The following is a 17,750-nucleotide window of genomic DNA, read 5'->3' as shown; positions in this document are numbered from 1 at the left end:
TTTTAATATACATGCTTGGAGATAATATTTCTTTTAAATGCACATTATTTTTCCTAGAAACTGATATAGCTTCCATTTTGTGGATGTGCAAACTGCAAAGCCTATATGCTTTTGAAACATGCAAGGAATTTTGTAATCTTCTGCTCAATATAATTAGTTTAATCCTGCAGCCCAACATACAACATGTGAAAACTTGAAAACAAACAGTCAGAGCAAGTCAGCTAAACATAACATTGTGTCTGCTAAGGTACGAATATTGACTCGCTGACAAATTACTTCTAAGCAACAACACCCTGAGTCATTCGGATCCTCCTCACAGCAGTAGGATGTATTCCTACCCCCGCGTCCCCGTCGAGGGGATGGCCTACAGCTTTGTATTTCACACTTGCATGGATGCTGAGGGCTGAAGCCACTGTGGTGGCACCCAGAGAAATACAGACTGGGAAACCCTAGCTAGGCAAGTTTGGTCTCATCCTGCCCTGTAAGTTAAAGGCTGTAGGAATTGCTGCTCACCACTTAATTCACAGCACATACATCCAAAAGCAGCATCCAACAGAGCGCTGTATTTAGGATTGTGCTCCAAAAATTAACTGATGCAAGGTAAATCCATGCATATTTATTAGCTTTGATTAAATTCACATATCCGCCAACTTTTTTAGAAGTAATAGTTCAAAACTGAGACTTTACAATAGTTTAATTATGTTATATCCATTTCCTGCTCATCCCCCAAATCTATGCAAAGCATCATCATTAATTAGTCTGCCCACTGAGATTGCTAACAAGATCGCTGATTGATAACAGAGCCTTCTCAGTGTAAGCTGTGAAGTCTGAAATACCATTTCAAATAAGATCAGACAGACTTTGTCCCTCCCTGCTTTCAGGTCACTGTCAGTCACTGTTCTTTGCTGGTGTATTTGTTCTTCCTACCGTAAGAATTTCAGTAATCTAAGAGATTCAGAAATGTTTCAGTAATGTACAAGACCCAAATCACCTGGAACTGGAAAACAGTTTCATGAGCTCTCTTTCTAAAATGCAGATAGTTTTTCACTTTACACAGTTCAGACTGATATGTTCTGGTCTTTAGAATTTAAATCAGATTTTACTTTTTGAAAACATACATTAATTTTTCATTCAATAAAATACTTAATAGATGCCAAAAAAGTAATATAAATTTAAATTTTTAATTCTAGCATATGAGAATATACTTTACTCACAGAAAACACTGCAGTCACTTCAAAGTTTGTGAAAATTGACAATGTGCTCAAATTCGGGACCTCATCAGAATAAAGGAATAGAAGAAAGAAAATACCACTATGGAACAAATATCATTCTACCTCTTTATAAGGAAATGGGAGATGAGGATTAAGATTAGGACTAACTTTAAAATCCTAGTTTGATTTGTACCCCCCATTTCCCTGATCCAAGGAAAACACCCTCATTAAACTGGCAGTAACCCTGGAGATTTGCTCTCTTTGCAGCCCCATGCTTCATGTATTTCTGGCTTCGCAGTGGCCAGAAGAAGTAACAGCGTGAAGGCTACTCTAATTCAGATTCAGCTAGTAATAAGTAGTAAGAAAAGCTGTAATTTTAATTAAAATGTAACTCTCCTCGACAATCAGTATCAGGTACATGCAGGCAACATCAGTCAATTGCTTATAATTGGTCTTATTCTCAGCTAATTGCCATATAGCTCCCTAAAAAAATAAGCAGATTCACAAGAACATGGATGTTGAAGGATGTCAACTAATAAACACCCAGGGAAATGGTGAAAAGATTCAGTGGAGCAGTTCTGCAAATGCTTAAGGACAAAACAATTTGTGGGAACAACTCCATTAAAATTGGTGGGACAAGAATTGAGCATTATCTGTGTAGAAACCTACGTGAGTATTTAGTGTCCCACGCTTGCTGAGGCTCAACAGTGATGTCTGACAGCAAGGCAACTCGGAGTGCTACGTTTCCAGTAGGTCTGTTGACAATTTTTGAAGGTATCTACCTACCCTTCCAAAAGATATCCATTTTACATTAGTTCTGTTTAATTCTTTTATCCATTGATTGCAGTCTCACTGAATCATGTTAAAGAAGTGGAGTGCTTTGCAATCAAAATATAGAACCTTAAAAAGGTCAAAATTAGTTTAGCACATTACAATAATTTCCAAGATTGCATTAAAACTCCAAATCCTGATGCCCTGTTCAGTGAAAAAAAATTATAATACTAAATGTAAAATGCACAACAGGATTCCACTCTCTTGGTAAGAGGCCACAAACGATTGGCAAATGATCCCATAATTACAGACTAAAATGTAGTACAGAGTTTTATGTAAGAGAGCATTAAATTGGGAAAGTCAGTCATTTAAAACTAAAGAAATAAAGTTAGAGTTATGTTCCAGCATGGCCCTAGGGAAACATGCTCTAATTGACCCTCCTCTGAGCAGGGGGGTTGGACTAGTTGATCTCCAGAGGTCTCTTCCAACTTGAGCCACTCTGAGATTTTGTGATTCCTTCAAATATACCCCCTATGCACAGGCATTATATATTCAGACATAATTACAAGGTCTCACACTATTATTTTCCACAAGAACCCTGACCTGTTCAGAAACTGATCTAAAGCCCACTGAACGCCACAGGAGTTTTTCCAATGGACTTTGGTACGCTTTAGATAAAATCTACAATCCATATGGTGGACGGTATCTCTTGAATGAGCGACAGAGACTGACCTTTGCTTTGAAATAATAATTATCACAGCAGCACAGAGCAAGATGCCAAGGAGTACAGTTGCTGTCAAGGCAAATGTTATTTATCAATGGATAGAACATTAAACAAATCTAATTAATTGTTAGTTAACCAATCTATTAAATACTTATTTTTATTCACTGCTCATTGAAGCCCTGCATTTATGTCTGTATTCAATACATGACATTATCTGACCTGCCCATTATGAATCAGGGCTTGCTCTGAATTACTTTGGTATCAATTTAAAATAACTTCTTTGCCTTCAACTGAACTATTCCAAATTTATGCTGATCTGAATGTAACAGAACTGGGCCCATGTCTTATCTCTGTCATGACACTTAAGTGCGTAGTGAGCATGGAAGTTAGTCCTGCATAGGGATTTATCCAGGGTTTGCAGTGCTTTAACCTGCCAACATAGCATTCAGTACTGAAAAAGCTTTATGATGATTGACTGGAATGGCGTCTGTGAAAATAATGAATAATAAAGTATTTTTTTTTGATAGCTACATAATTTTTATTTTGCCTTTTGATTATTTTGCTTAGACAACAGTTCTTTCTCTCCCTTCTCATCTGATGCAACATCTGTTAAGTCTTTCAAGATCCAGCTCTCCATCCAGTGAGTAGCGTTTCATGAAATTATGTTTTTCCATCAGTTTGTGTTTCTATAAAACTCCTAGTTTAAACAATAATCAGTAAAAAAAAAAGAAAGTGAGGACTTGTTGCTGCTTGACTCCAGGAAACTGGGGAGCCATTACTGAGTCTTGAAAAAAACGTTTCTCATTGCAGAAAGCACAGTATACTTTCTGGACTTGAGTCCAATTAATTTGCTTTTATCTTTTGGCTTTGTAGTCATTTTGTGGAAAGTCTGAGAAGTTGTCAAAGAGTTGATAGGAGAAATCACCTTGGTTTGCCTTGCGCTCTTCTTCTGTTTCCCATGACTTCTTACACTTACTAATTCAGCTTATCTCAGCTCAGGTATTGAGTTCTTGGCAGAAAGACTGCAAATCTGCCCTGTAACTTTACACTCCAAAGGAACAGACCCTCAAACCCTGATTGTGGTCTCGGGCAGGTGTGCAGAATAGAGCTGTAGTAATGGGAGTAGCTACTACTGAGTGCCACTTCCACAAAAAGCTGGTATTTTCTAAGTTTATCAACCAAGTTAATTGACCATTACAAAGCTTTCAGAAATATAGAGTGCTACGTAGCGGCACCAAAAGCATATTAAAGCCTTGAGGCAATTTTTAAAATTTCAGCACTGTGAGGAAGCTGTGCATCTTTTGCTAGAGACTCAAGGCTTTTTTTCTTGGTAAAGAATACAAGTTTTTATCTTCAGGATATCATGAATCTAAAAGTAATGAAAGTTTTAAGGCTAATGGTCTTTTGTCTATAGGGAGTAAATTTTGCTTTTGTCTTGGATAAACAACACGTATATGCCAGTATGTTATATAACTGAAAATTTCTCACCAGAAGTATCAATGCTCACTAGTTTATCTTACTTTTGGGCACAGAGGGGAAGATACTGAAATGGAATTCCCTCAGTAACAATAAACTAAAATTGTACCCCATTTTATTTTGATGACACATTGTATTATTTCAGTTGCCTTTTCACCTTATCTTCCTAGTGGAAAAATTGCCTTTGGAAGACTGAGTCATATAATGAAAAGCAAGAAACACGGGAGCTCAGCCAGAAGATAGATGAGAGTCAGAAAAAATAAACAAGGAATTGCATTTTTTAATAAATTACAAACAGTAAACTATTGCTAGTATTAAACAGGATAAAGTAAACTTAACCTTGAACATATACAAAATTTTAAAAAACTAAAAGGTAACGAAACTGGAAAATGTATTCATATTCACTTTTGAATAACAAGGTTCACAGATCCACTGCAGTCAGTATTTTAGCTTGCTATCAAAACTGCAGACAGAACCAGAGATGTTAGCCCAGGAGCTGCAGGAGCCTGCTAGCTCATCTCTTGATTTTGTCCCTAAATAAAATAGCTTCTATTACCAGCATAATTTAAGTCAAATTTCTTAAATTAGGAACTCTGTTAAGTCTACAATAGGAAAAAATCAGGAGTTGTTTTCAAAGTAGACTAGTAATGGGTTATACACTGGCACTGTTGTGATATGTGGGATACTTGCTTTGTGCCTCATTTTGCATCATCACGTTACAGTGATACTTTTGCATAGTCTTTCCATTGCTAAGAAGAAATATGAGTGGAAATGGCCAGGTCCTGATCTTCAGCATCTTCCAGCATTTCCAGCACCTTCCAGACGGATTCAAAAAGATCAGAAGATGACCAGAGAAGGCTTGGAAGTTCTCAGATATGTAGGAGCAAATCATCTTTATGCTGTATCATCTTCACATGCTTTCAATGGGATTGCAGCACACTCACCTGGTGGAAGAACTACAGCTATCCAAGACAAATTATAATACCTATATCCTTATTTTTGATTTTTTCATTAGTTTGGCCCTTCCCAACCATTGTGACAGATCTCACTGATAAGGCACAAGTCAGATGAAAAAAGTGCAAGTCTGAGCTAACAAGCAAATCCTACTCCTTGTTTGCACCATGGGAAAGAGCTGAGAAGTAGCAGTCTTGGGTTAGAAAAGAAAGGAGAAAGGCAAGAAGTTGGAGACAATAAGGCGTAGTACAATGCTACTCTTCTCCAATCAACTGGTTGTTGTGATGGCCAATGTTAGTTAGTCATTGGTTTAGATAAGCACTGGACAGAATTTGATTTACGTGATAAGTAGTGTAGAAAATGTTATTCTGCCACGTCATCTCTTTCTCACTAACAGTCAAATCTGGATGCAGGGATAACTCACAGATTATTGGCTTACCCCCAGGAAAGGCATGGTTTTCTGATGATCCAGGCTGCCTAAAATTCTCATTTTCTTCCATGTTATGCTGTATGGATAAGGTCAGGACAAGTGTCTTTGCTATAGCAGGCTCCTGCATCTCATCCCTGAATGGGAAAGATCTCAGCAAGCATAAATGGGAGACAAGAATCATAGCTTGCCACTGCACAGAACTACCATGTCCTGTCCTTTCCACTCCACCACTTTTGCCTATTGGAAATATGACAGTCCTAGCAAGCTGGATTTCTTCTTCCTGTGAAGGATTTCCGTTCATTAGGTCTAGTTGTCTTTGATTTGTCTGTGATAGTGCTGACTCTCATGAAAGAATGACAGCAGTCATTAGTTATCATGTATATTTGGTCTACTAATCCATTCTCTGTAGACATTCCTGAAACTGGTTAAACTAGTAACAGTATGTGTGGTGCTGCTGCCCAGAACCTGAAATGCTTTTATTTTCTTCTTTTCTCAGAAGCTCCTGCAACTCCATGTCTCCTTTTAAACAATGTGTGGGAAGGTGGGAAGTCTTTATCTTTAGTACCATTAAACCATGGATCAGGAGGCCTCCAGTTACTGTCTTATCTATAACTTTTTGCTTAATAGAATGTATGGTCGGAAAGGAAGGCAGATTATAGCAAAAACAACTCTTTGCCAATACAGTCACACAGAGTTCATGCTTCTTCTTCATTCTGCCTGTTCTAAAGGGAACTTTGTTAACCAAGTAAAACTGGGAGAGCAGCTAAATATTGATGGGTATGTTTCTCGTTCCTCCATTCCGTACTATCCTTAATGATTTCCTTATCCAAATAAGGTAAAACCAAATTGAATGTTTCCAACATGCTAAGCACAACAACTTTAAAAGACAGCAGAGAAGGAAAAAAATAAAAAGAAAAGAATGTATGCTTCAAATGAGGTTTTTATCTATGCTTGCTTGTTCAATTGCTGAGGCATTTTCACTATTGCCTGCAGTAGGCATCACCCACCAGCTGCATAATATGGTAAGCACATCTGAACTCCCCCGGACCACTTTTGATTCTTTCACTGTGTGTCACAGGAAGGCATGAACAGTCATCCGTTACCATTGCTTTAATTTCCAAAGCCCCCCTAATTTTCAAATTAGTTAACAGTAACTAACAGTAATTGAATTTCATACATATTATATATATATATATACATTTTATATGAAATATATTTCTGATTAAGCATTCAGAAGAAACTTAAGGGAGAATATTTCACTTCTCTGTTCTGTTTGCAGATGCGATCTAATCCTAATATTCCACCAAGACAAAACTCAGAAACTTAGTCAGGATTGTTCCTACTAGAAAAAGAACCCACTCAATGAAGAACAGTTTTTCAAGGAACACATGGTTTTAGGTCTGTGACATAGAAGTGATGGCATGAATATTCAGAATCTTTTTGCTATAGAATTCAAGACGATCTATATCCCAGCAAAGATAATTGTATCTTGAATCTAGAATCTGAGAACCAACAATGATCATAGACAATACTTTGCTGTCATCTTTCATATGGCAGGCTCTGAATTATAGAATAACTCAAGTTGGAAGGGACTTCTAGAGGTCACCTAGTTCAGCTCCTGCTACTGCTCCAAAAGCAGGGACAACTTACATCAACGTACTCAGGGCCATGTGCTGTTGAGTTTTGAATATCTCCAAGGGTGGAGATCATGTAACTTCTCTGGACCAGCTGTTCCAGTGTTTAATCACCCTCGCTGTGAATTTTTTGTTCCTAGCATCTAACCGTAATTTCCCATGTTTCAACTGATGTTTCTTGTCTTTCTCTGTTTCAGCAACAAAGACACCATCTCAGATGAAAGTCAGACTTTTTTCATGTCAGTTCCTTCAAATATTAATCTGCTACTGCTCATTCTAAGGGAAATGTTTAACACTAGAGATATTTGGAATTCCCAAAGCTACCAGGGAAAATAAAAGTTTACAGGAAAATAGGAAACAAGAATGCTATTAAATCCAGCTCTGTAAATTAAAAAATGAAGTATACATTTCCTGTGAAGAAACAAGCTTGAACAATTTTTCAATGTCTAGACAGAAAGACAAAAATATTCAAAATGCTGAAGCTTTCATAACAAATCCACATATATCACAAATGATAGTTCAAAACCAGACTGCATCAGGTACATGGCTTTGGTTTTTACCACAGTCGGCTGATTACTCAGCTTCATCTGTCACAAACCAACTGTCAGCTAAGAGAAAGGTCACTGAAGATGGTTAACAACCATTTTGGTATGTCCAAGCAAATGAAGGGTCAGCTTTTTTTTTTTTTTTTCCAAAGAAGTAAAATCCATTACGATTATTTTTGTAGTTCCTGTTGAGAAAGCTGAAAGCAAATATACTTTGTTTCTTCTATGTCTTATTAATACATGGCTTTGATCCAGGTGACTCAACTGGTATATGAGTTTATAAGTACACAAGGGCAAATGGACCATCTAAGCTTACAGATTCTGCAAAAAAGTTATTTATTCATGCCTGGGCAAAAATAATTATAGCCTTTTCAGGTTAGCAATTTATTCAAGTTCATTCAAATGCTTTAATAATGCAAGTGGTTTAGTGTCATGAATATATGTATCCATGATTTAACAAAAGAAAAATAAATGAGTTATCCTTTTCCAAACTCAGTGTTTATAGTTGTAAAATTAAAAATTGCAGTACCTGACCTTCAGTTGCATACGTCTGGCAGGAATCAAGATTTAAGCTGGCTTTTCTAATGACTCTGCGCAGCTTTCACTTTCCATTAGGTTTCTCTCTTGTAACCCTGAGATGGTTGGGGACAGTAAAACTAAGTAAAACATTTATGTAAATAAAGTCACTGTGTTATTAATTTCTTTCAAGAAATGAATGCCTTTGGCAGAGTGCTTTGCAGGTTGAGAAGGACTGCCACTTACCAAATCTGTCCACCATAGGATCTAAAGGTGAAAGAATGACCATCTGCACATCATCCACGTAACAGGAGGCTCCTTGCTGAGAATAAAAGGAGAATTCCTGACAAACAAGGAAAACTATGAAGAGTTATTTTTGAGAGGCATACACAAATAATCTCTTACAGATGCATGCTGAGAAGCCTTCTTTTGCAAAATTAGAAGTTGAGCTGGAAATGTATAAATCATAAACGAAAGGGTCCCATACTGCCTGCTGATTTTTATTAGTGAGTTGCCACCTGCTTTGAGGGTCACGGTGGATGTAGGTGGGTATAAATGGCACTGTGACAGAAGCCAGAAATGCTAAGCTGGTCAATGGGATATAATAGTCCACAAAATGATTTAGGATGACCACCCAAAGCTTCTCAATCTTCTAAGCATGTTTGGAAATGCCTGCCCCAAACAACACCCTCCTAGTCTATTAACAGGTTGTCTAGTCTAGCTGCAAATATCTTTACATAACCTCATATCGTTTTCTGGGATATTTCCTGTGGATCTGCATGCTACAGATTGGTCTGTTTCTCCATCTAAGATATTTGACTTGATCTGTAGGGTTCTTCCAGGTTAAAAAAGGAAAGATAAATGGAAAGAGTGTCAAAGCACCGCTCAGAGGTACAGGCCCTGGCGCAAGATATAGCTGAGTTCTTGTCTGGGCTTCATCTTGTATGTTGCCCTCCCGGCAAACTCTGTCTACGGAAGCGGGGTAGAAATTCTTCAAAGACAGGTTCTTTTTATTTCTTGTGTCTTTTCCCTTCTTGTGTGGGAGCAACTCATCTGGGACTAGGCTTTCAAGCAAAATTCACTTGATTTAAATAGTTGCCTGAACTTCCCACTGCACCTCCCAGGAAAGGGCAAGGAGCAAAAGGCCCTGTTTTTTCTCTGTCTAGCCCATAGTGCAACTACCTAACAAAACAGAGAAAAAAAGATTTTCACAGTGAAAATTTCCCTCCCACATATCAAAGACCAGTGTTGGGATACAGCTGGGAATTAGTGAGTTTTTTGACCTGAGCTGTTAGTCTAAAGTTTGAAGTTTAAAATTCAAAATTCTCAGAAAATCACTGCAGACCAGGGAATTGGTGAGTCTAGTTCTTCCTGCCTGCTAGGAAGAAAAAAGCTGGCATCATCCTTACAATGTACAGAATTTCCCTCCTGCATGTGATGAATGTGTCTCATACTGCTTTCTGTCTACTGGTAGGCTAAAATACCACTATAATAAACCCAGAGGTCTTAACATGAGAAGAAAATAGATGGATTCCAGCTGAGAGACTTGGATATAAGAACAACTTAGTATGTGCTAGCCAAGTGCAAATAACTAGTCCTGTAATGATCTGAGAAATCTGTTTCAACTCTTGTGAGTTCTCTTTAATACTGCAGACTCTCATTGTGTGTGTCAGACTCCAAACAGTAAATTGATTGAAGGTTTTGTCTATCTGGGTATCTTCATCTCTGTAGAAGTAGAAAGTGATACAGGGCTAGCAGGAGAAGGCTGCGAGTCCCTGGTGATCACTCATTCACGTGGAAGCACCACTGGATGAAGTAACTGGCAGCTCTGCAGAAGAGTCAGCCTGGCCAAGGGTACCTGTAACTAATCAATCAGTCACCTGGCAAAGCAGAACAGGGGGTTGTTTGTCAAGAGGAGCTGGAATTTATTTTTTCAAGGGCTTAAGGCTGGTTATTTTAGACAGGCGAAATGACAGAAAAGGAACAAGATGTGGAAGAAAAAAAACAAACACCAAAGTAAAAATTGGAGGATTTTGACCAGTCCTTTCAAAACACACCACAAGAAGCAAATAAAACCCACCCCAAACAGCTGAGGAAGGTAGGAGACTGAAGCAGGGAAAGGCATATAGGCATTTTGCTTTTCTGATTCATCGACCGTGAGTTCTTTTCCAGGTTCACGGTTCAGATTCAATAGGATGAGGTCTCTTGTTCCACGTGGCCATCTGGACTGAACTTGCAGATGAGTCAATATATATATGACGCCATTGGCAGCAATTGCCAGCTGTTGCCAAGGCTTCAGCTATATAGCACATGCATCCCCATTGCCCCTGAGAGCATTTGCCCCAGTTGCCTTTGCTACCTTTTTCCAAAGCCCACGCTAGCTGCACTCATACTTTCTCTACCAGCAAAAAGTTTATACTGGCTTTTTGGGGCACTCTAAGTAGTAGAAACCACTAGAGAAATCAATAGTCTAATTCAGAAACATATGCCTCTGTAACAAAAATGGTGAGGCTCAGCCCCCTCGGTGGGTTACACACCAAGGACCAAGTGTGCCACATACAGCATGCTGAAGTCCTACCGAAGCTCCTTTCCATCCCAAACCAGTGGCACCAGCACAGATGGGAGGCTCAACACAACTTCCAGGGAATATACCAGATCCCTCTCTACCTTCTCCCCAAAACAGTGAGGCTCTTCGTTCAGCTGCTACAGCACGGTGCCGGTAGCATGTACGGTACCAAAGCCATTAAGCTGCAACAACAGATTGGAAAAAAATGCCTCCTTGCTCCCCCTCTGGCACATCCATGCCTATATATTAAAGTGTCAGAACTGGCTGTCTTGTGGGAAAATGAGAACCTGGAGGTTTTGGACTTCTCCCATAATCCATCCAACTGGAACATGCTCATCATTATTGTCTCTGCGTCGCTCCTTCTGTTACTTTAGAATCAATCTATTCTCATTTATGTCCTTTCCAGAAATATGAAACAGGGGGGAAAAAGTAAGCATATCAGTGACAAACTCCCTCTCAGCTGCCAACACCATGAAAAAGGATTTAGCTGAGCAAACCTCAACTTCTTTCTGGATTCACAGCACAGATGCAGAGTTAATGTAAGCTGTTTCAAAACCTGACACTGTTTCGATAAATGTGCACCAGGTATAATATACATGTACTGCATTTATAATATGAGCTACTTTCCTTACCTATTAAGTATAAACCACATCTCAGTGCAGTTAATACAGCCTGAAATTTGGATAATCCACTTAATTGTTAAGGGATATATTTTAAAAATAGATCCACTTCCATTAAGATACTTCTTAGAGCCCACAGAAACTCCAAAGTGTATCTGGACTGGTAATGGGAGAGAGTAATTTCCTTTTGGGGTATCAGTTCGAATCCAGCCCAGACTGGTAGTAACCTGAAATTGTTATCTTCTAGAAGTTATCTGATCACTTTATTCCCTATAGACAAGTGTGCCCATTAGAAATATGCAACAGCTGGCATAAATCGGCTTCTTGCTGGCATTCGCAAGAGCGAGGCAGGGGAAGGTGTGTGGTTGGAATCTAAATGATTCCTCTCTCGAGGTGGTCTGGCCAGCACGGGCAGAGGCACTTTAATTGGAAGGGAAACTTGAACTTTGTACTTAACAGGTGAATAACTGGAAGGCTTTGGTCTGCAGGACTGTCAGATGGGTAGCTTTCACAAACACTCAAACTAAATCCCACATCTGAGTGGAAGAAATTAAGATGTAAATATCCAGGCACCAGTGCCAAGCCCAGTGAAATCAGAAAACAGATTTGCACTATTTTGGTTCTGTGCCTCAAAATACAACAATACATCAAGATCTTGTTGCCCATAAAGATGGTTTCTCATGTCTTAAAAAAAGTACAAAGGACCTCAAATCTTTATCCTGTGATCTGCCAACAAAATAGAAAAAAAAAAAGACTTAAAAAATAGCTTCTGTAAAAAATCAGATATTTATGTAGGGAGGGGTTCATTGGACACTACCATTGCTATCAAGAGAAATTTCTCTCTGCTGAACATGAGCTCTTTTCTGAGAATTATAAGCAGCTCACTCCTGTATCTACTGTGTCTACTTACTGATGAATCATGCCAGTAAGGCAATTTATAGGGTGCTCAGAGTGACCACTGGACAAGTCGTTGAAAACAAATATTGGACATGCCATAAATCTACCCCAAACTATTTCTAAATGCAATAGTCGAGACACATTTACACCAATAGTCGAGACACATTTATACCAGCATAATCTAAACATGCATCGAACCTCCTGAGCTTGTAAGAAAATGCAGCTATTGCTTTCTGGGCTGGCTGTCCACTGCAGAAGCTCTGACTCCAGCAGGGTTGGCCACTAGCACCAGGCTTCACTGTCATCCAGGGCACCTCATGGCTCTGGAAGGCGAGCTGCTGGTCACAGACAGCTGGTGGAGACTAATGCATGTAGTCTATACTCCTGATTGTCAATATGTGAAGCTCCAGCTGTAAGGAAACATAAATTGTACAGTTGATTCGGTTTTGCATATCAAATATGTGCAGCATATTATTCACAGATTCTGTTAATTAATCCTCATGAAATCATAATGAAAAGAACATTAACACTAATAGATTTGGATGAGATGAAATTTCTGACCTTCCTGACATTCTCATTTGTGGCACATACCATATTAAAAACCAACCAACCAGTTTCCCCCTTGCATTAGCTTCCCCAAAGGTAAAACAGAAGGTCAGCTTAAAAGTCCCATTTTCTACAATGAACAGCAATGCTTTAAATGACATAGAACAGCATGCAAGCATTAGAGATATTGTTTTCATAAAGCTATTCTGCTAGTGACTATTCATAGCCACCCTTTGGCACGTGATTCCTTTCCCAAGCAGCTTTCCAATTTAGGTTTCCATAGACTACGGTTTGACTGAGTAGCTAGAAGAATTCATGCATGTACGTTATGAAGTTTCATTACTCCTTTTTATTTTATTAATAACATTCCTTATAGGATACGTTCTGCGGCTGCACTGTGCCCAGACAGCATTTTTTGCACTTCTTGACTAATGAGGGTTCACCACAGAGGGATCGCAGGGTTGCGCAAAGTCACATCTCTTTTTGAAGGCTCAGGAGAAGGCAACTTTTGATGGCAAGCAGTTGGACCTTCATGGAAGTCCCCCTGGCAGCAGTATGAACTAGCACCTCTCCTGGGCTGGTCCCAAGCTGGGCACCGACCGCCATGGGAGGCCCCTGGGAGCTCATCACACGCCTCTACTCGCAAGGCTTGTGAGTAGCTGCTGATGCCAAATGCCAGGATTATACAAAGAGAAATCATAATCCAGGGCAGAGTCAAGCCCACAAGACATATCTTTCAACTGAGTTGGAAACCATTGCATAATTTCTCACCCAGACTCGAATAGCATTTGTTTAATCAATCCTTTCCTTCTAAAGTTACCCTTTTATCTTTTCTCTCTCAAACAAGACCACGTATTTCTATTTAAAATGCAACTGACAAAATAAAAATGTACCTCAAGCTTTTCATATCTGCAGTTCTGATGCTGTAACACCTCCAGCTGACTAGGTAAACTGATGATCACATCAGAACAAATTTTCAGCAGAAAATGTAAAAGATGCAGTTTCATTATGCAGAGGTAACACACTGCTTATTCCAGGAAGTTCTGCAGTCTTCTGGAAAAAAAGAAAAGCAATGAAGAAACTTTGGAATAAAATATCCACCTTTGACTACCCTAGAAGACAGTCCCCCCTGGTCATTTAAAATGGCTATGAAAAGGTCTCCACTTTACACTTTCCTGAAGTATGCCCGAACAGGAGACTTATATCACAGTTTATCTTTCGTTTTCTTGTATATTTGTACTCATGGCTTGTGAAGGCCTAAAAATGAGTATGTATGATACCCAAGTTATATCCATCTGTCACCAGCACTAAAGGCTGCTGCATTTTAAATCACTTCAGCATACTGCTTTCACAGTGACTCAGCCCTGACAGGGGCGTCCACCCTGAGGGTGAGAAAATGATTCAGTATTCATTAGTCTACCTTAATGCAGTCTCTTCTCAGCGGGAGAATAGCCAATCATCTGCCTTATCTCTGGCTGTTTCTGTGATTTATCCACTGAGGACTGACCTCCAATCAAGAACTTTACTTAAAACCTTTTGACAGGCAGTTAGCTGCCAATCCAGAGATAAAGCTGAGCTAAATACACCCATGCTAATTTCAGACTTTGCCTTTCTTTCATTCTGAGAGCTCTCCGTAAAGTATTTGAACAAAATAAATAAAAAATACTGCTTAGACATATGTATTTTTTTCATAAATCAGAGACATTCTGTTTTCTAAATTGATCTTGTTTGGGTTTTGTTTTGAAAAAAAAAAAATTGAAAGAATGACAGTGCTCTTAGTACATCACTTCAGAGATGTGTGCCCCAAACCTGTGCAGGATTTCAGGATGGTGTTGCAATGTAAAATTAAAGCATTAAACACCTTGAGCCTTCTGGGTCAAAACGGAACTTTTTCATTTGTGAAGGTGGGAAGACAGACTCTGCTTAACTAAAGAACAGAGAGAGATACGGGTCTGATTCCAGCACACTCTTCTCAAATAAACCTGAAGTTGAAACATTTTGAAGGTCCCTGCATCAAGAGGCAATCTAAAATGCTTTCCAAGGGTGGCTGATTTGATAACAAGACACGAAGAGGGGGAATAGAGTGAGACCTGTCAATATACCTATATAAAGAAATCTTCTTTCTATTCTCTGTGCTGATATTTCCTCGTCGAACTTCTTGTGTTTGCAGGGGGAAGGGGAGAAGAGAGAAAGCAATAAGCTGGTTTTTGTTTCCTTTTGCTTTGGTGTAAAGACACTCCCAAATAATGATCTTTTCTTCCAGCCTGGGATATGCTGTAATTTCTGAAATAATATTCACAACAAACATTCTAAATCTCAGTAGATTTCCCCCTGTACCTTTACAGAGCCTTTAATTCAGTCAATACAAGACACTTAGTTTCAGTTTCGAGAAGGCAGGACTGAATGCCTCAGCCCACAGCGAGGGGGAAATGAGAAGGATGAACCCAGAAGAAGGATCATTTTAAAAGTGTTCTTTGGCCTTATGTAAATTTAAATTCTGAGAGAGGAAAAAATATCACATATTTTCTTGCCTAAGTGTGAAATTATTGGACTCCCAAGGAAGCTAGATAGATTTAGAAGATTCGGGTGCTTTCAAATACCTAGTCAATTTATAGATAGCAGTATTCCATATAAACCCATGATTGAAGAATGAATGAATCTGACAGCCAGCATCTCAGTAAGGTAAGGACTCAGACAGGGTTTTTTTCTTTCCCCAATGTCAAATCAGTGTCATTCTTTGGAGGAAAAATATCCCTATTTGAACTCAGTTTTCTAACTTACTCCAGTCTCCAAGAGAAAAAAAGGAGACGAAGCAGCCTATAATTAATATAAGCATAAACATGTTTTGTTTTAATATCTCTCCTTTCTGTCAACTCCAAGCACTATCAGATGGAGTTAGCATTAGCCATCAGATAATTCTCAAAAAATTTTGGATGTCTACAGACCATGTAAGTTGTGAGATATTTTTCAGTAACCTTTCTTAAATTCAGCAGAGTTTCCCCTAGCTCAAGACTAATATGTTTTTTTGTTTTGGCTTTGAGGTTTCTTTGGTGCCATGAAATAAAAACCACAGCACTGAAGGCTAATGGTGGAAGTCAGCTGTATGTGCACTCTACCAATTCTCTGTTGTTTGAATCAGTTTTTCTAATTGTTACGAGGTGTGATACATTTTAAGTCATTTGGGCTGTTTCCTTTTAACTGATAAAACTTACATTTTAAATAGCTCTTTTAATTTCTGTGTGTAGAAAGTAATTTTCTGTATTATATCAGATGGAGAACTGGGACTTCCCAGCGTCCAGCAGGCATTACACAATCCAGCACTCATGTCAAAAGGTCTGGTGAAACTTCATGAAGGCTTGGTTCTGAAAAAAGCTTTAAAAATCTTGTTTGGCAAGAGTTTACTTCTCTGTACAAGCAATAGATGATTTGTATGCACCTGAATGTTACCATTTTAAGACTGCCAGACAAAGCCAGTAATAATGATTTGTATGTCTGGAACGTATTGGTATTTTTGATCCTTCTGCTTTTCAGATAAGCAGACGGGAAATAGATGAATGCTGTGAAGCTGTATGGAAGCATATGAAGCATATGGAAACACAAATAAAGTGGTGTAAAACAATGTGTTTAGCTACCCTCCAATTTTAACTCCTGCAAGCACTACAGCAAAAAGATTGGTAACATTTACTGATTAAGGCTACAAAGGCAATAGTCAATCCATAAACTAAGATGAACTATGTAGGACTGGGATTTTTATTTTACATTAAAAAAATATCTAATTGTCAGCAGTTAAAGCCCTAGTAATATTTGAGTCAAAATCCCAAAGCTGAGAAACACCAAAGTAGTTTTAGGCATTGCTGTATGGCTTGCCCTTGTTTATATTTAAGTGCAAACATTGCCTTTGATTTTTAAGATTGGTCAAAAACTAAGACTATTAGAGCACTTCTTAGGTTTATTTCACCTTAGGATGACAGAAAGTTATGCATATTTGATTTTGTAACCCATACAGTAGCAGAAGTTCAGTTATGCAGTAGTTTTCACAAATGCTTTCTACCACTGATTTCATACGAAAGTTGCTCACACAATATTACAGAAATGTTTTGAAGCTGCTGGTACTGCAAGGGCAATCTGGAGCAAGAAGCAACAACTAAATTTTTCCTGCTTGACTTTCACTGGTTTGGAGATTTTTTTCTTCTTCACCTGGGATTTTGGTGTTTTGTTTTATTTGTTTTGTTTTGTTTAACCTGGGAGAAGCAAATCAGACTGCTCATTCTACCAACATATGAGTACTGGGATGGAAAAGAGTTTCAGGAAGATTTTTAATGTGCCCTCAAACTGACCTTTACTTATGTATGTGGGAATTAATTAAGCACATGGGCTTTTCCCCACCTATTTTTTTTTTTTTTTTTTTTTTTTTGGTCCAGGGCTGGAAGTTATCAGATTGTTATTTTAATTTTTATGAATACTGTTTACCTTCTGGACTTCATCTAATGTCCAGTCAAATTAGTAGAATACTATGGATGCTCACGCATATCAATTAACTTAGAGTCACACATTTTATCCCCCAAACAAGTGGAGTTGTGTGCAATACTTCTCACAAATTACTGCTAAGCCATTTAAAAAAAATCTGATTTTTTTGGTGATTTTGGTGCTTCTTTAGGAAAGAAGACATTACTCCAAAGTCTATCAAGAAATAAAGAACTGTCTGATGTGACATGTCTCCTCTTTTCTTGTGAACACACTTATTTACATCTAAACAATTTCCCTTTCATATTTTACTGAATCCTTCCACTCATCCCCTGACTTTCTACCCTGTCTGTCTGCCTGTATAAAATGTTAAGGAGGCCCACAATGACTTAGAAA

The sequence above is a fragment of the Haliaeetus leucocephalus genome, unplaced genomic scaffold (assembly GCF_000737465.1).
Source record: "Haliaeetus leucocephalus isolate CR32 unplaced genomic scaffold, Haliaeetus_leucocephalus-4.0 Scaffold151, whole genome shotgun sequence".
Classification (NCBI taxonomy): domain Eukaryota; kingdom Metazoa; phylum Chordata; class Aves; order Accipitriformes; family Accipitridae; genus Haliaeetus; species Haliaeetus leucocephalus.
Note: the sequence above shows the minus strand (reverse complement) of the source record.